Consider the following 17,076-nt stretch of genomic DNA (forward strand, 5'->3'; position numbering starts at 1 on the left):
CACTGTTTTCTCTCTCAGTATGAGATAGCAAGAGAAAGGTAGTTGGACTGTTAGAACAAGTGTTATAATCGACAGTTGGGTAATGAGTTGTGTGTTTGAAAGCCAAGAGTGTCTGAGAGACAGGGAAAAAAAACAAAAGAGCAATGTCCGTTATGAAAGAGGACCCTGTAGTAACCACCTTTGTGAACTTTGTAAAATTAGATCACTGGGTTGTCTGTTGCCTAATGGGTGAAGGTCCAGTCTCAGGTCAGGTGGTATAGCTCAAAATCCCATCATTATTAATTGTGCCCTTAAGTAAGGTACTTAACCCCAGGTGCTTTAGGAGGACAGACTTACTGCACTATCACTCCGGTTAAAGAATGTCTTCTCCAAATGGCAGCTGCCACTATAAGATTGCCTTGGGTAAATGAAGTGGACGGGTGACAATGAAGTGGAGTCAATAGAATTGAGTGAAGTGCTATTAGCCTTTCGACCTCTAGAGGGGGGTGTTGACCACCTCTGCAAGCTCGTGGTCTCTTTTTGCCAGATGATGACATGCTGACTGCTTGCCTCATGAATTTTAATCAGTTTACGTGACTGGACGCTCCAGGAAAGTTATCAAGAAATTTCAGCACTGCGAAATGAATATTCATGAGCGAACCGCCAGTCAGATTGAGATAACGTTCTCATAGGCTAAATGTTTTAAGAAAAGTGTACAATGGTTAAATAAGGTAACGTGTCAAAGTAAGAAGAGTGAAATTTAAAAGTTTCAATTTGAAGTTGGTCAATACTACAGAACAAGAGTAGCCCCTGCCCATCCTTACTGAAAGTTTGAACAAAGTGCAGGTGTGATGTCACTTTGTAGGCCGTCCCTAAGTCAATGAGATCTTTGGAATAAGGGTTTGGTTAAATGGCTGACATAAGGAACTCTATGTGGGGAACACAAGCTCAAGACACTTTCACGTTTTATTCTACGACATAAAATACCTTAGTATTACCCCACTCGTGATTTTTTGAAGCTGTTACGTTTCTTAAAAAAAGCGGTTGCTACCAAGTGGCAAGAGAGGCTGTCAAGGAGATTAAACGTCATCATCACGCTGAACAGGTATAAACTCAGTCACCTTTTACAGCCTCATTATGCTTAAGTGTGCTCTAATAAACTATTCTAACTCAAAAGTTCTGGGAAAATGTTTTTAGATAAAAACTGAAAGAGTTGTCGGAAGCTTAGTGGTGGTGACGTTGAATTCGTGGGACTGTGGTGTATTTCGTTTATAGCCTATACCTTTAGCTTTTTACTTCTGGCGACTGCATTTAGGCTTCAGAATTCATAAGACTTGTGTTCTTCTGTGATAATTATCTTAAGGACAAAACTTGTCAAAATCATAAACTTTTGTTGATCACAGGGCTTGTTTTTAACGATAATCCAAAAAGTCTATGGGAAAATCCTATTGGGTTTTTGTCGAAGGAACCAGTGTGATGCTAACTGTCGTTAAAGAATAAACTGTTTAATAATGAAATTAAACAAACACACTGACAGACAGTACCATTCTTACTGTAATTGTTTGAGGTCCCATTTAAAGAGATTTCGGGCCACTACGGCAGGTTTTCACAAGCAATGTCATTGTACAGGTAAACATGCAGCCCCGCCCCAAATACCCGTCATAGTCAGAAAGTCGACATCAAGCCCTCTGATTGGCTAACACGCGCAGGCCTCGGTAAGAGCCTGACAGAGGCAAATGTGATTTCTTAGGGCAGTTTTTAGTTATAACTTAAGAGGGATATTTTATGCATATTATTTACATCTGCTTTAAACTACTAATTATAGTCGCCATGTTATTTTTTTAAAGGCATAGTAAGTAACGGATTGTTAAAGGAGTCATAATGTGCAATTTTCACTTTTCCATGAGAATCAATGTATGTTATGATTGACTAACGATTATACATTGGCCGGGATGCCGATATTCAAAAGTGAAGCGTTTGTTTACCCCAGGGTTCTTAAACTAGCCAACGTGCATGCACACTCAAATACGAGATTTCAATTTCTCCCCCGACTTGACGTCAAGACGGGGCCGGATATACCATATATGGACACCGCAGAGGAGGCCCGCCCTGCCCCTCTCCCCATCATATTCAGTCAAGAAAGATGCAGAAACGTAGTGCACACGTGAGTTGCTCTGTGGTTGACTGTCATAATCCACATTCTAATGTTTTTTCTTTACCCAAAACTGACCAAACTACAAGGGACAAGTGGATGAAATTTATTTTCAATGACGCTGTTCCAACAACCATCTCAACTTGCTCAACGTTAGGTGTCTGCGCTAAACATTTCACAAAAGAATCTTTTACAAATTTGGGGCAATATCAGGCGAAGTTGGCATCGAAGCTACGTTTGGAAAAAGGTGCCATTCCAACAATAAGGGACTTGCCTGAATTTGAAACGGTAAGACTGTGTTTTTATTATGTGTAAATAGCAGCTACTAATGCGGTTAATGTATGTGATGTAAACACGGGGAATGGACTCTACGAATGCTAGCCACATCTTTCCACTTTAAACAGACTAGAAAATGATACAGCTATTATTTAATATAATCGTATACAATATAACAATGACAACATATCATTGTATTGATTTTTTTATATAATAGATAAGGATAGATACATTTAAAAAACAGTCAAGAATTAATAAACATAAAGAAAAACATAACGTTACATGTCTGCAGATGAAAATGATTAAATATCTAAAAAACCACAACGTCAAAAAAGGCAAAAACAACACATTATAGCAAACGTTAATCTCTATAACCACTGTAAGCTGAAAATAAAGTAGACTACATCTCCGTTAATGTAATCTACATTAAATTAAAGCTAAACTTATGTGGGAGAAAATAGCAAAAAAACGTTTTAGCTCGTTACTGATGTTAATGTATGTCTCAGACAAAAAAATTGTCTTTACCATTCAGAGACATGTTGATGTAGACGTCCTTCAATTGACTGTTGTTCCTCTTCCGTTTCCAGCTCTGGTTCAGAGTCTGGCTCAAACATATACGGTCCCGTAGGTCGCGGCCAGGTCGGGTTCATTAACAACTTGCGCCATGATCTCTTTTTGGAATGATATGCTGAAGTTACCTGCGGTGTCAAGCCCCCTCCTTCCTGCCACCAATCAACGCGCCCCTCATTTGCATTATTAAAATGACCGTCCACGACAGCCAAAACCTCGCATCAGATCTCGCGAGACAATAATGCATTCAGAAATAAGGGTCAAACGAGCTCTCTGTTTATTTTTTTCCAATTTTTCTTTTTTAGAAGGGCATGAAATGACTATAATAGAGCGTGGGGATCAAAGTTAATACTACATTATGACTCCTTTAACATGTTCAAATTAGCTGTGCCTGAATTCCTGTTCTTTCATATTATTTGCTGGTTGCACACTCCTTAACCACAGATGCAGTAGCTAATATTGGGTATTGTTCTCATACTGTTTAAATGAATAATACTCATTTGACATTACTATGTGGTTGCGGGAAGCATGCATATTCAGACACTGGGACTGTCTATTTAATATAGCTAATAACCTCCAATATTTTAAATATGCACTCTTATCATATCACTCTGAGCATTCGTTATTTATTTCCAAAGCTTATAGGCTATAGGCTATATCATTTCCAACTGTGTGCAAAAGTATGCAGCTCTCTTTAATTTTGTGTATATTCTTTATCTCTTTCATGTACCACCTGGGGCACTTTTGGAAAACTTTATTTCCAAACTCCATTGAAAGCTAATTATTCTTATTACAGTGCTTAAGTTTATTTACATTTAATGAGCTGTGTGTGTGCAGGTCTGGAGGTCTTTAATCTTACCACATTAAACTGACCCTGTTTGCTTCAGAAGCTTAATACTTTAATCAATTAATATCCAAGATAAATGATTCCACACCAGGCAAACACACACTCTGTAAACAGTTCTGCTCAATATTCTTCTCATTTTGAGTTATGACTAAAAAGAATCACACATTAGTCACATATTTAGGTCTGTCGAACACTATCAGCCAGATGATCTTTTAGCACAATCTGTGTATGTGTGTGTCTCGCCGTGAAAGTACTGATAAAGTGTTTTCTCATCAACAGCCACAAGAACCTTTTTGTTGTAAAAGATGATGGTTTTGTCTATATGGCCATGATGAGAACGCTGGGTTTTTCAATATCCGTTTTCAGGCATTCATTACTGCAGCTTCAGTGAATGATGATTGTACAGTACACTACTCACACAAACACATACAGTTCTGGAAGCAAATTTTGATCATGTATGTAACATGATGAAATGAAATATGACTTGAGTGGTCAATGTGATTTGTTAGAGTTGGTATGTGTTCTACGCTCTATGTTTTTATACTGTATGATTTGATTACGTGTGTGTATGTGTGTGTGTGCCTGTGTGTGGGTGGCTTCAGGGTTAAAGAGCCATTCTATCAGCAGGCTCCTGCAGCAGTGGCTGCATTGTCTAGTTGAATGCCTGAATTAAAGGACTTTGTTTCCTTTGTGAGGGTAATGGCCTCCTTCACACAGACAGCACAACAATGGGGAGCGAACAGAGGAACCCCATACCTCACTCTCCATCCCCTCCCACATTTTTCCTCTTCCATTATTTATCTTCCACACCTCTCCTTGTCTGCCTCATTTTCACCCTTCAGGAGAACATGACATCACCCAACACCTGTTTATGTCTCTCTCTCTCTCTCTCTCTCTCTCTCTCTCTCTCTCTCTCTCTCTCTCTCTCTCTCTCTCTCTCTCTCTCTCTCTCTCTCTCTCTCTCTCTCTCTCTTTCTGTCCTCCTCTGTCTTCATTAGCTTAAGCCTTTATGTTCCAATTCTGGGTATGATTTTTCAACAAAAATTACACCATGAAAATCAACAGCAACAAAATCAAGTAAAACACTTGTTCTGCGCAGTAGAAGCAGTGCTAGCAACAACAAGATCATTCGATTCCCAGCAAAATGAACATGCTTGAACTGATAAAAAATGTACACCATCAATGCTGTTTAAATTTATTTTAATAAAATCATCTCTCAAATGCATAAATGTAAATAAAATACCAAAACAAAATACATTAAATAAAAACAAATATTTGTTGGTTCTATGCAGCTTTTAACTATGAACTATGGGTGAATTGATCTGCAAACATCAGAGTAATAATAGAATTGTATTTGCACATTCCACAACTTCTCATGCTCGTGATCCTAAATACAGACTGAGCTCGTGAAATGACGTATGACACGCCAATTCGTATTTCCATTTTTGGCATACTATCAAGCAGGGCCGTGCACAGACCTTTTGAGGGGCATGTGCTGAAACTAAAAAAGGGCACCCCCCTCCCTTTTTTTATATCAAGATTATTTAGTAAGCCTACATTAAAGGAGGAAATGGTCTCATCTTCATGACAAATTCAATAAAAAAAAATAGTCTCAAAAGCTTTAGATTTAATCACTATTAATAACCGTAATAATAATAATATAGATAATATAGATATACAGGGTTTCAGGGCTTCTTTAAACCTAATTACAACAGCAACCTTCTGTGAGCCATGCTTGAAGATGTTTATGACTTCACTGTGATCCACTGGGCTGTCCCTCTCTATGGCTATGAGGAGAAGGTCTGCGAGTCTCTCCTCTGAGCAGAGGCTTCGGAGTTGGTTCTTAATTAACCTCATTTTGGAAAAGGATCTCTCCACAGTTGCAGTTGATGGCAAAAACCTGATACTGTGGAGGACCAATGTTGGTCTGTTGAAGGTCTTTTATTCACTACACTTCCCATAAAATAAGCCAGCAATGAAAAAAATTATAAAATAGTGTGAAAAGTACAGTTGCAGTGAAAAGCATTTCTGAAGGATCATGTGACACTGCAGAGTACTGAACTAAAGATGCTGAAAATTCAGCTTTGACCACAGAAATAAATTAAATTTTTTAAAATATATTCAAATAGAAAACAGTTATTTTAAATTGTAAAAATATTTCACAATATTACTGTTTTTGCTTATTTTGGATCAAATACATTAAGCCTTCGAATGAATTAAATCATGAATTAGATTCTGCATGATAAAATATAAAGATTTCACATTGATCTTCTGTAATGTTTTTTATTTATATTTTTTTTAGTTACTACTACAACATTACTGTAGTAAAACCATGTTTTACTACATTTATGCATGTGAGGACGACCGGAGAGTAGGTATGGAATACTGTAGATTCAAAAATTAGATAGCGAATACGTGCATATTAACAGACTTGAATTAACCATAATTTAATATTATTACCATAACATTAAATGTTAAATGATTAAATGTTAATAAATTAAGTGTATCAGCAATCATAAATCAAAGAACACATTTCTTTGAAATATATGTTACCTAGGTGACGAGGATCACTCGTTGCTTTGAGTAGTTCCAGTACGAACAGCGCGGGGGCGCACCTGTGCTTATGATTCTCCGATGGAAACGGCGCCGGCGGCATCATTACATTTTCATCAACAGCTTACCAACTAGATTGTTATAGCTATATAGGCGCTCAGTTTTTCCTGTTGTAAAATACATTTGGTCAAAATCGCATTTTATAAAAAATGAAATGCTGTATGCACAGGCTATTTAAGTGTAGGCTATGTATTGGCTATGACTATGGCAAATGCTAGCATAGCCCTCTCTCTCTGGTCCCACATATCTTAGTCAGACATCAAATAAATAAAATATGCGCTTTTATAGACAACGTGTTTAGTACTTATTTAAACAACAAGATCTTTGTTTACCCTTGCAAAACTTCGTTCAGCTGCTGTCTGCTGTGGCCGCTGCAGAGCTTCAGTTCATTCAGTCACGATAGAGGGGGCGGAGTTATCAGCTTTACTGACAGTTTAAGATCGAACAAGATTTACACAAGCTCCTTTTAAGATCTTTCATTGGCTAAATATTTTTTTAAAACAGACAGATAGACTTAAAGGGTGACCAATAGCATTCATTTATAAAAAAATAAAATAAAAAAACACCACCACCAAAAAAAGGGCACTTCGGCAAAAAGGGCATGTGCTCTGCACAGGTTGAGCCCTACCTGTGCACGTGCCTGCTATCAACACGCATAATCGCTTTTCAGCGTGTTTATCAACGCCGTTGACTTAACGTTATATTACTGTATTGTATATGACCTACCCCCAACCCCGTCCCTAAACCTACCCGTCACTACCATTTATGAGTCTTCCCCTACCATCCTAGGAAAAGAAATATCGCTCCCCAGATGTAGATTTTGCTTCGTTTCCGCTCGGACATTTAACGGCGTGTACATACACGCGGAATCACTCGGACATTTAACGGCGTAGACATACACGCGGAATCACTCGCACATTTAACGGCGTAGACATACACGCAAAAGATGACGGACGGTTCGTTTCGGCGTGGACATAAACGCTGATAGCTCAAAATGCGTATAGATAACACGCCACTTGACTTGAAAGTGGCATGTATGTTTACGCAAAGTCATGATGATGTCATGTTGCTAAATAAAAAAATATCAAGCCATATTTTAATTTATATTTTGTGACTTTTTCAAATTTTTCCAGTACACTCTAAAAAATGCTGGGTTGTTTTAACCCAATTTTGGGTCAAATATGGACAAACCCAAACGTTGGGTTAAAATTTTAATTAAAAAATGTAACCCAACGGCTGGATTTGTCCATATTTGACTCAAAGTTGGGTTAAAACAACCCAGCATTTTTTAGAGTGTATGTCCACCATAGTCCTGACTTATCTTTGTGAATTCATTATTTAATTAATTCATGGCCATCATGATTTTGCCAAGTAAAACATGTTTTGTTGATCCTGGATCAACATTCCTGTCTGGAAATTTAGTCCTAACCTATCTCTACTCCTGAACCTAACTATCCCCTTAACTTCTCCCTAAAATCAGAGGGAAATGACAGGTGAATGACATTGGTGTAGAAGCATCTAACCCTGGTTGTAAACCTAAACTTGACATAAACTCTAAACTTGTCCCTCAAATTTGATTGGTTGATTTGAATTTTGTTCCAGGATCCACAAAGATGTTGATCCAGGTACATGTTGCCCATAGTGAAATTAAGTTCACCTTAATTCATTGGTTGTTCGTTCATTCATTCATTTGGCTCATTGTTGTCAATGATTTGTTTGTTTGTTCTTTCAATCATAGGTTTGTTCCTTCAGTCATTGGTTCTTTTATTTATTCATTTTCCATGTTCTCTATTTCCACAGCTGCATGCGTTTCAACAGTTTGTTTGCTTGGCGGGATGTCCTTTCTTTTTGTAATATCATAAATTGATGCTGATTAATTAATTCATTCATTTAGTAAGTCATTGGTTAATTTGTTTATTCAATTATTTGTTCAGTCAGTCAGTTCATAATGAATTAATTAATGAATTAATTGACTTGTTCAATTGTTCATTAACTCCTCAATTGGCTCATTTTAGATTTCCTCCCTTTCAAATGTTGGATATCAACAGATTCTGTTTTCTCTCTTTTTTATCTGTGTGTGGTTGGTTTAGTGTCCCAGTGAAGATGTTCACCTCTATTACCCTCTTCAGCCTTTTTGATGGATCCCATAATCCTGTCTAGGTCAAGCACAGCAGCGCCTCACATCACTTGTCAAGCATAGAGGAAGATAATGATGATAAGTCTGAGGAGAAAGAATATCTGATGATCGCATCCTTGTGCCCTGTTAGATAAAGTCATGAGGTACGTTCTATCTGATCCCATAATGCTTTGTTTTCAGCATCAACCCCGACCCACTCATCACTGTAGCGATCAGACACAATCATCTTCAGACAGATCCAGGATAAGCCTCTTGTTGCTCTTTGATTGGCTTTATATACTGAGAGTGTGTGTGTGTGTGTGTGTGTGTGTGTGTGTGTGTGTGTGTGTGTGTGTGTGTGTGTGTGTGTGTGTGTGTGTGTGTGTGTGTGTGTGTGTGTGTGTGTGTGTGTGTGTGTGTGCGTTGAACAATGTGCATTTGATGTCACATTCAGTTCTGGTATTCCACAACAGGGATATAGTTCCACTGGCTACTTCAATAATTATTTCCAATAGAGGATATTACTGCAAATAGAGAAGTCATTATTTCAGTGAAACGCAGAAAAATCATCTAAATTTTTATCGGTTAAGCACACACCAAAAGCCATTCCTCTTCTCTCTTTATCAGTTAAACACATACTGTGCAGAAAATGAGGATCTCCAGCCTGGCGCTGCTGCTGTCTATTACCCACAATGCTTTTCAAGTCAGCTGTGATAATGGATATGCAAATGATATGTAAACACAGCTAATGGACATGTTTCATTTGAACCGAGTTTTGATGTGCTGAGGAAATACCGGACAGGCCAGAGATACTGTAGAGAGCAGATATGAAAGAAAAGCAGATTTGTGCCATTATAATAGCATCAATCACAATGCTTTTAGCAGATATTACTGTGTTATGATGAAATTCAACGTCATAGAATCCTATTTTAACCAGCGTTTTCTGCACTACTTTTCAGTAGCAGGGAATCTTCGGTGCCACAGCCAAACAAATCCAAAGTGAGTTTGCATGATGTTTTGAATAGGCTATAATGCAATAAAAAGATTGTATACCGCAAAATTATTCCAAGAAGCATCATTCTAGAGTTGTCCTCGCGGGCTGCACACTGAAACAAATATTGGCTGCAACACGGCCCGATTCAACAAATACAAATTTCTTTCATACAACTCTAGATAGACTGATAGGTCCTTTACTCAGTCTGCTTGCAATCACATCATTCCCTATAGGGCACACCTGATTGGTTCCTGCTGTATCAGAAGCCAATGAGCTCGGCGCTCAACCTTCAAATACTTGGTCAGCATTTGCTGTAGCAGTTGCACTGCGCTTTCAGAAACCCTCCATCTTCCCCAGCTCCACCTGTATAGATCTGCTACGGGTAATTCATGTACACTATATTGTGCAGCAGCAGCATGAATTACTTGATCTCAGCAGCGTGTCGTTCTGAGATACTTTTTAAAAGTGCGAGTCGATTGCTCGTAGGTTGTCAGGAAGAGAGTTCCATAGCTTGGGGCCGAAATTAAAGAAGGCTGACTCGCCAATTTTTTAGCCGTGTTTTTGGCACAACCAACAAATTACTATTTGGTGTTCGAAGCGATCTTGTATCAGCAAGTACCGTACTAGCTCTGCAGCAGCAGCAATAACAGCAGCATAGTGGATCTATTCCGCCAAGACCAAACATACCAAAACAATCCCCATTACCATGCCAAACACTACGAGAGCTGTCATGACAGAGCTAACTTTTATAAACCAGTTCTTTTTTGTGAATCCAAAGCACACAGCGCGACCAGTGTAGTCTGATACACAAACAAATCAATCTTATGAGCTGGTTCTTTTTAGTGAATCAAAAATATACAGCGTGACTAATGCAGTCTGATCCCTGAATTAAAGGGGTCATATATATATACATATACATGCACTTTTACAAGTTGATTGTACTGAAATGTGTGTTGGCAGTGCATTTACACAACCATCATAAAAATCCATCCAGTGGAATAATCTCCTTATATGTTTTCTCCTGTCTCAAATCGAGCCGTTCGACCGAGTGACGTCCCACGGTCGGACGCCCCTCCCACGATTGTTGATTGACAGCAGCATTTCAACACAGACCCGCCCTCGCTCGTGAGGAAGCTGTCAATCGTAGTCTGCGCGGACCGGCGCGGTCATTGTTGATACGCTGGAGTCTATGAGCAGAATGGCGTCTAAGCGATTGTGGTGTTCTGTTCTTGGGTGTAATAACGAACACAGCAGTCATTTTGATGTTCCTAAATCCGAACCGCTGAAGACGCAGTGGCTGAGTTTTGTTTTCGAAGGGAATATTCCCCACGAGCAACGTCAATGCTCTCATGTTTGCGAATCATTTCTCACCAGACTGCTTTATAAACGAGGATCAGTATAAAGCTGGATTTGCTAAGAAGCTGCTCATGAAAAAAGGATCGGTACCAGATATTCGTGTTCCTGCTGAACCTCCAGATGAACTGAAGTGAGTGTAACGTTTTATTAAACTTTATATTAATATTATATTAGTCTTTGCAAATTGCTTGCACGCTTCACGATGCGTCTAAGGTTTACACTCAGGGTACATTACGGCATGTTTTCTACGACGTTCTCAATATAATTCATAATCCCACGTTTATAATGAACAATGCGTTATGGTTATTGTGTTATTGTGTTACAAACGGTGTACAGAACAGAGGGGTGGGGTGAGCGAAGCTCATTATCATTTAAAGGCACTGAAACGGCGTGCTGAAAACAGAGCTGTTTTTGACCAGGTAAAATAACTGTTTTCTTACAATACTAATGAGAATTTTTAATTAAAGTATATTACAAACTTTTAATTTAGACCCTAAAGAATCATATTATATGACCCCTTTAATAACTCTTATGAGTCGATTCCTTAAATCAATTAATCAAAACCAATGCATCCTGGGTTGGGGTAAATATACAACTTGTAACGACTGGAAATAAGGTGTGGCCCCTTTAAGAGCTGTGGGCTCCCTGTTGAACTGTCGGCTGTATTGTATTGTATGTGCCTTGGCCTTGGGCCTCGAACACCCCTTTTACTGTCTATGCGAACACCCCATGTATGCGGGTAATTTCTGTTTGATGCTAATTTTTATCTTATTTTGTTTATTAAGTAACGATGTGGACGGTAGAACGTGTGACAGACAGTTAGGCTACACGAGTTCGATTTGGGAATAAAGTGCGAGTTGTGAGATGCCAATCGCCTCCGTGTGTCTGTCTGGCCTCTGCATGCAATAACTTCAGTTGTGAGCTATCCCTAATCTTCCTGAAGCAACGCGTTACAAACTGTACTTCAGTTTCATTGCGGGGACACCACCTTCACCTGCCATCATGTCTATCGGCTCGCTTTCGGGTTAAACTTTCCGCGACTGCGCAACTGGGTTATAGGTTGCCAGGTTGAGGTGACAAACGGGTTGAAATTGTAAATGGTTCAATTCAACACAATTCAAATTTATTTGTATAGCGCTTTTCACAATACATATTGTTTCAAAGCAGCTTTACAGAAAGTGCATTTCAGAAATGTACATAGAAAAATACAGTTAGTTAATCATCATGTAGGCTATTAATTTAGGGCATAACATATCGCCGGCGTTGAGTCGTCTCTTCACAGGCGTCGAGTCGTCTCATCACAGGTGTTGGGGCATCTGAAGTCTCCACGAGAGGCTGGATACAAACTGGAGCTGACGAACGCTATTTACCTCTGGACTAGCGTCCCGAGATAACAGCAGAAAAGCAGATGGGAAATAATTAGCGTAGCTGCTGTTCATAATATTAATGCATTCGATCTGATTTAACAGTGGTATAAAAGGTAAGCATTATGTGAATGCTTGGCTGAAGAGATGCGTCTTTAATCTAGTTTTAAACTGGGAGAGCGAGTCTGAGCAACGAACAGTATCAGGAAGGTTATTCCAGAGTTTAGGAGCTAAATGTGAGAACGCCCTCCCTCCTTTAGTGGACTTAGATATCCTAGGAATGAGAAGCCTCGAATTTAGGGATCTTAAAGAACGCGATGGATTAGGGATAAAAGGTCCATTAAATACACAGGAGCTAGACCATTTAGGACTTTATAGGTCAGTAGTAATACTTTGTAATTGATACGGAACTTAATAGGTAACCAGTGTAGAGATGATAAAATTGGTGTTATATGATCATATTTTCTTGACCTAGTAAGAACTCTAGCGGCTGCATTTTGCACTAACTGTAGCTTGTTTATTGAGGATGCAGGACAACCGGCTAATAAAGCATTACAGTAATCTAGTCTCGAGGTCATGAATGCATGAACTAACTTTTTTGCATCAGAAACAGATAGCATGTTACGTAATTTAGCAATGTTTCTAAGGTGGAAAAAGGCAGTTCTTGTAACATATGAAATATGATTTTCGAAAGACAAGTTGCGGTCTAGTATAACACCCAGGTCTTTTACTGTAGTGGATAAAGTAACAGGACATCCTTCTAAATTAAAGTTGTATTGTAAGAGATTTTGTGGGTAGTTTTTTGGACCAATAAGTAATACCTCAGTTTTATCTGGATTTAGTAGCAGGAAATTACACGTCATCCAGCATTTTATATCTTTAAGACACTCTGTCAATTTAGATAAGTTAGTGTTTTCATCTGGTCGTGATGGAATATATAATTGAGTGTCATCAGCATAGCAGTGGAAATTAATTCCATGTTTTCTTATAATATTACCAAGTGGCAGCATATATATTGAGAATAGCAGAGGGCCTAACACCGATCCTTGCGGCACTCCATAGTCTACTGACGTTATCTTCGATTTTTCCCCATTTAAACAGACAAAATGGTAACGGTCTGATAAGTACGATCTGAACCAGCTTAATGCCTGTCCCTGAACACCAGTGTAGTTTTGTAGTCGATCCAAGAGTATTTTATGATCGATAGTGTCAAACGCAGCGCTAAGATCGAGTAGAACTAGTATTGAGATACAGCCTTGGTCAGAAGCTGTAAATGGTCTAAATGGTCTGTGGATTGTGTGAATATAAGGCATTTAATACAATCTGGCAACTGGTCAACATTAGACAAACATATTGGTCCGATTATTCATTGAGGAGTTTGGGCCATGCAAATTACGGGAGTTTCCCGGGAAAAATAACAAACCGGGAGGGGTCCGGGAGATAGGGCTAAAAAACGGGAGAAACCCGGGAAAAAACGGGAGTGTTGACAGGTATGGATTATGATTGTATGAAAATTAAGGTTGACAGTTCTTATTTTTTTAATATTTTAGCATTTATTATAAATGATTTATTTGTGCACATCATTATTAAAAATAAATTAATGTGTACTCTTTATTCAAAATAACTTCCCCTCCCTCTCTCAGCGACTTACCTTCTCTGATGATGCGTTTTTCAGTGCGAGGGCAGGACGACCTGTCACTCACATGAGATCACAGCAATAGCAAACTACAACCATCCTTTCATTTCCTAATGGACAAAATCAATTCCCACACTACATTTGTTCTTGTTTGAGAAGCTGTTTCACTCGAATATACGTCACAATAGAGAAGAAAAGACTATTGCAACTTCCACTTCACGCCGACCTTAATGAACGATTATAGAGATTTCAAGGGCTAGGTTACAGAAATACATTCACACTCCCTTTACAGAGAAGAAGAGGGATTTAATGAGTTATTAGGAAAGTATGCCATTAGGAGTAAGCGCAAGGGGTGCTATGTCATCAGCCCATACACCCCGCAGGCCACTGCCCCCCTGAGAGCTGCTAATGATGGAGAAAAACGCAGGCAGACAGACCTGGTCGCATTTGCTAAGACTATGCATGCAAATATGCACACACACGCACACATGCTGAGGCTCTTATTGAGTTTTTAGCTCTCTGTAGACATCATTACTAACCCATCATAGATTTAGATTCTCCTGATTGCACTTTGCAAATTTGTGTGTGGCGTGTCAGAGAGAAACAATGCTTCGCATTATTAAAGCAAGGAGAAAGACCAGTAAAACACTCTATGTCAAGTACGTATTTCTCCACAAGAACTTGCACAGCCACAGCGATATGTCTCATTTCTCAGAGTTCGGATGTTTTCCTTTTGTGGTGTCTCATCCACTGGTGCCTCCCTTGTATTATATCTTAACACCTGCATCCAATTACTCTGATACTGCCAGTTTGGGTTCTCAAGAGAGGGATCCAATGGGATTTCAATCCCCAAAAGAGACATTGAACTGCTCTGGGATTTGTGCACTTGAGCAGATCTGGAGAATGCTTTTGAGTTTGAGGTGGAACTAAATTAACCTCCCCATGTTTCAGGGAACAAACCTCCCATAAAAAAAACAGCATTAGATTCAAAATACCCTGTATGTGTTGGCAACTTGGCATGCATGTGTGGAAAAAAAAAGTTGTTTAAAAGGTGAGTGTAATAATGGATTTAATCAAATTTGCTATATTAAAAGGTATTAAGACACCAAATATGTCTCTTCTTTTTTACTAAATAATCTTAAAGTATGAAATTCCTCAAAATGATAAAACGTGTTATAATCTTATTTGTCTTTTATTTTCTCAAACCTTCAGTGTGGCCTTGAAATTATTGTGCATATTTGTGAGTTATTCTCAGCTAAAATAACAACAAATTCAAATTCGCATTCATTTTTGCAGTTATTGGAAATTATAGTCGGCATTTTGCAGAGATCTTGTTTTTATGGCAACTCAATCAAAGTTAAGTTAGCAAAACAAGGAATTGGTTTAGTGTGCGAAAGAGTTAGGGAAAACCGTAAATTGGATGAGTGAACATGCTAATGTTTTTGTTTACTCAAAATAATCGTCGTCATCATCGCTCAAGTATGAAATCTTAACACACACATATTACAGACATTACACAGTGTGATTTGAAGTCAAAATATAGGCAATTACAGCAAAACAAACTGCATAATGAAGACACATTGTTTACACGCCAGAGAATCTAAAGCTCTCGGAGAACTGCTTCAACCGCTGGCGGTTAATGGAACCGGGGCCATATTACGTCATTAAACGAATATTGACTCTTGTTTAATTATATGAAGCTCCAGCAGTGTGAAGAATTTCAGATGTGAATCAGTTCCACGTCTTTTTGCAGTCTTGTGATTACTGCAGTTGCACAGTATTTTACGAGGTAGTAAACGGTCATGTGATGACAAAACGGTTGTGTGTCTTCTTCAGTCTTCATCTTCTTCATGGTCCATCATGGTATATTTCATTTCTATCTCTCTTCCACCTCATGTAAGACGATACCCTGAAACACACATACAAACACACTCTTAAAGGGATACTCCACTTTTTTTGGAAATAGGCTCATTTTACAACTCCCCCAGAGTTAAACTGTTGAGTTTTACCGTTTTTGAATCCATTCAGCCGATCTCCGGTTCTGGCGGTACCACTTTTAGCATAGCTTAGCATACATCATTGAAGTGGACAAGACCATTAGCATTTCTAAAAGAAAAATGACCAAAGAGTTTCGATATTTTTCCTATTTAAAACTTGACTCTTCTGTAGTTACATCGTGCACTAAGACCGACGGAAAATGTAAAGTTGCGATTTTCTAGGCTGATATGGCTAGGAACTATACTCTCATTCCTGCGTAATAATCAAGAAACTTCACTGCCGTACCATGAGAGCAGCAGGCGCAATGATATGACGCAGCGCCTGAAAATAGGCCACCTTCCGTCAACACAACGGAACTATTTTCAGGCGCTGCGTCATATCATTACGCCTGCTGCTCTCATGGTACGGCAGTGAAGTTTCTTGATTATTACGCAGGAATGAGAGTATAGTTCCTAGCCATATCAGCCTAGAAAATCGCAACTTTACATTTTCCGTCGGTCTTAGTGCACGATGTAACTACAGAAGAGTCAAGTTTTAAATAGGAAAAATATCGAAACTCTTTGGTCATTTTTTTTTTAGAAATGCTAATGGTCTTGTCTACTCCAATGATGTATGCTAAGCTATGCTAAAAGTGGTACCGCCAGAACCGGAGATCGGCTGAATGGATTCAAAAACGGTAAAACTCAACAGTTTAACTCTGGGGGAGTTGTAAAATGAGCCTATTTCCAAAAAAAGTGGAGTATCCCTTTAAACGACAGAAGAATATCACACACTCACTTACAGCAACATCTACCCCCCCTCGCTCCTTCCTGAAAGTCAAAGTGTGGTGTCATTAAGCAGAGAGATGAGGCTGTGCTGTTTAAACTCTTTGTCTATTAATGCCACCACAGTAAATATCAAACACGCAGAAAGAATAACCCGACACCACCCGTTGCCCCTACCTTTTTACGCAACCGCCTCCCTAAAATGAATTAGCCACTTTAGGACGCAGTATTGGCACTTGTAGATTGAATTAAATGCGACAGACTCTTAAGACTTCTTTTAAAGTATTTAATTAACTCTAATAAATGGAGATGCTGCAGAGTGTCATATTGAAGTGCATTGAAGGCTTTCTAATCACTTTAAAAGCTCAGAGGCAGATGTCAAGATTGTGTGACGGGTGGCATGAAAATGTG

The sequence above is a fragment of the Rhinichthys klamathensis genome, unplaced genomic scaffold (assembly GCF_029890125.1).
Source record: "Rhinichthys klamathensis goyatoka isolate OS25496 unplaced genomic scaffold, OSU_Roscu_1.1 h1tg000786l_1, whole genome shotgun sequence".
Lineage (NCBI taxonomy): Eukaryota > Metazoa > Chordata > Actinopteri > Cypriniformes > Leuciscidae > Rhinichthys > Rhinichthys klamathensis.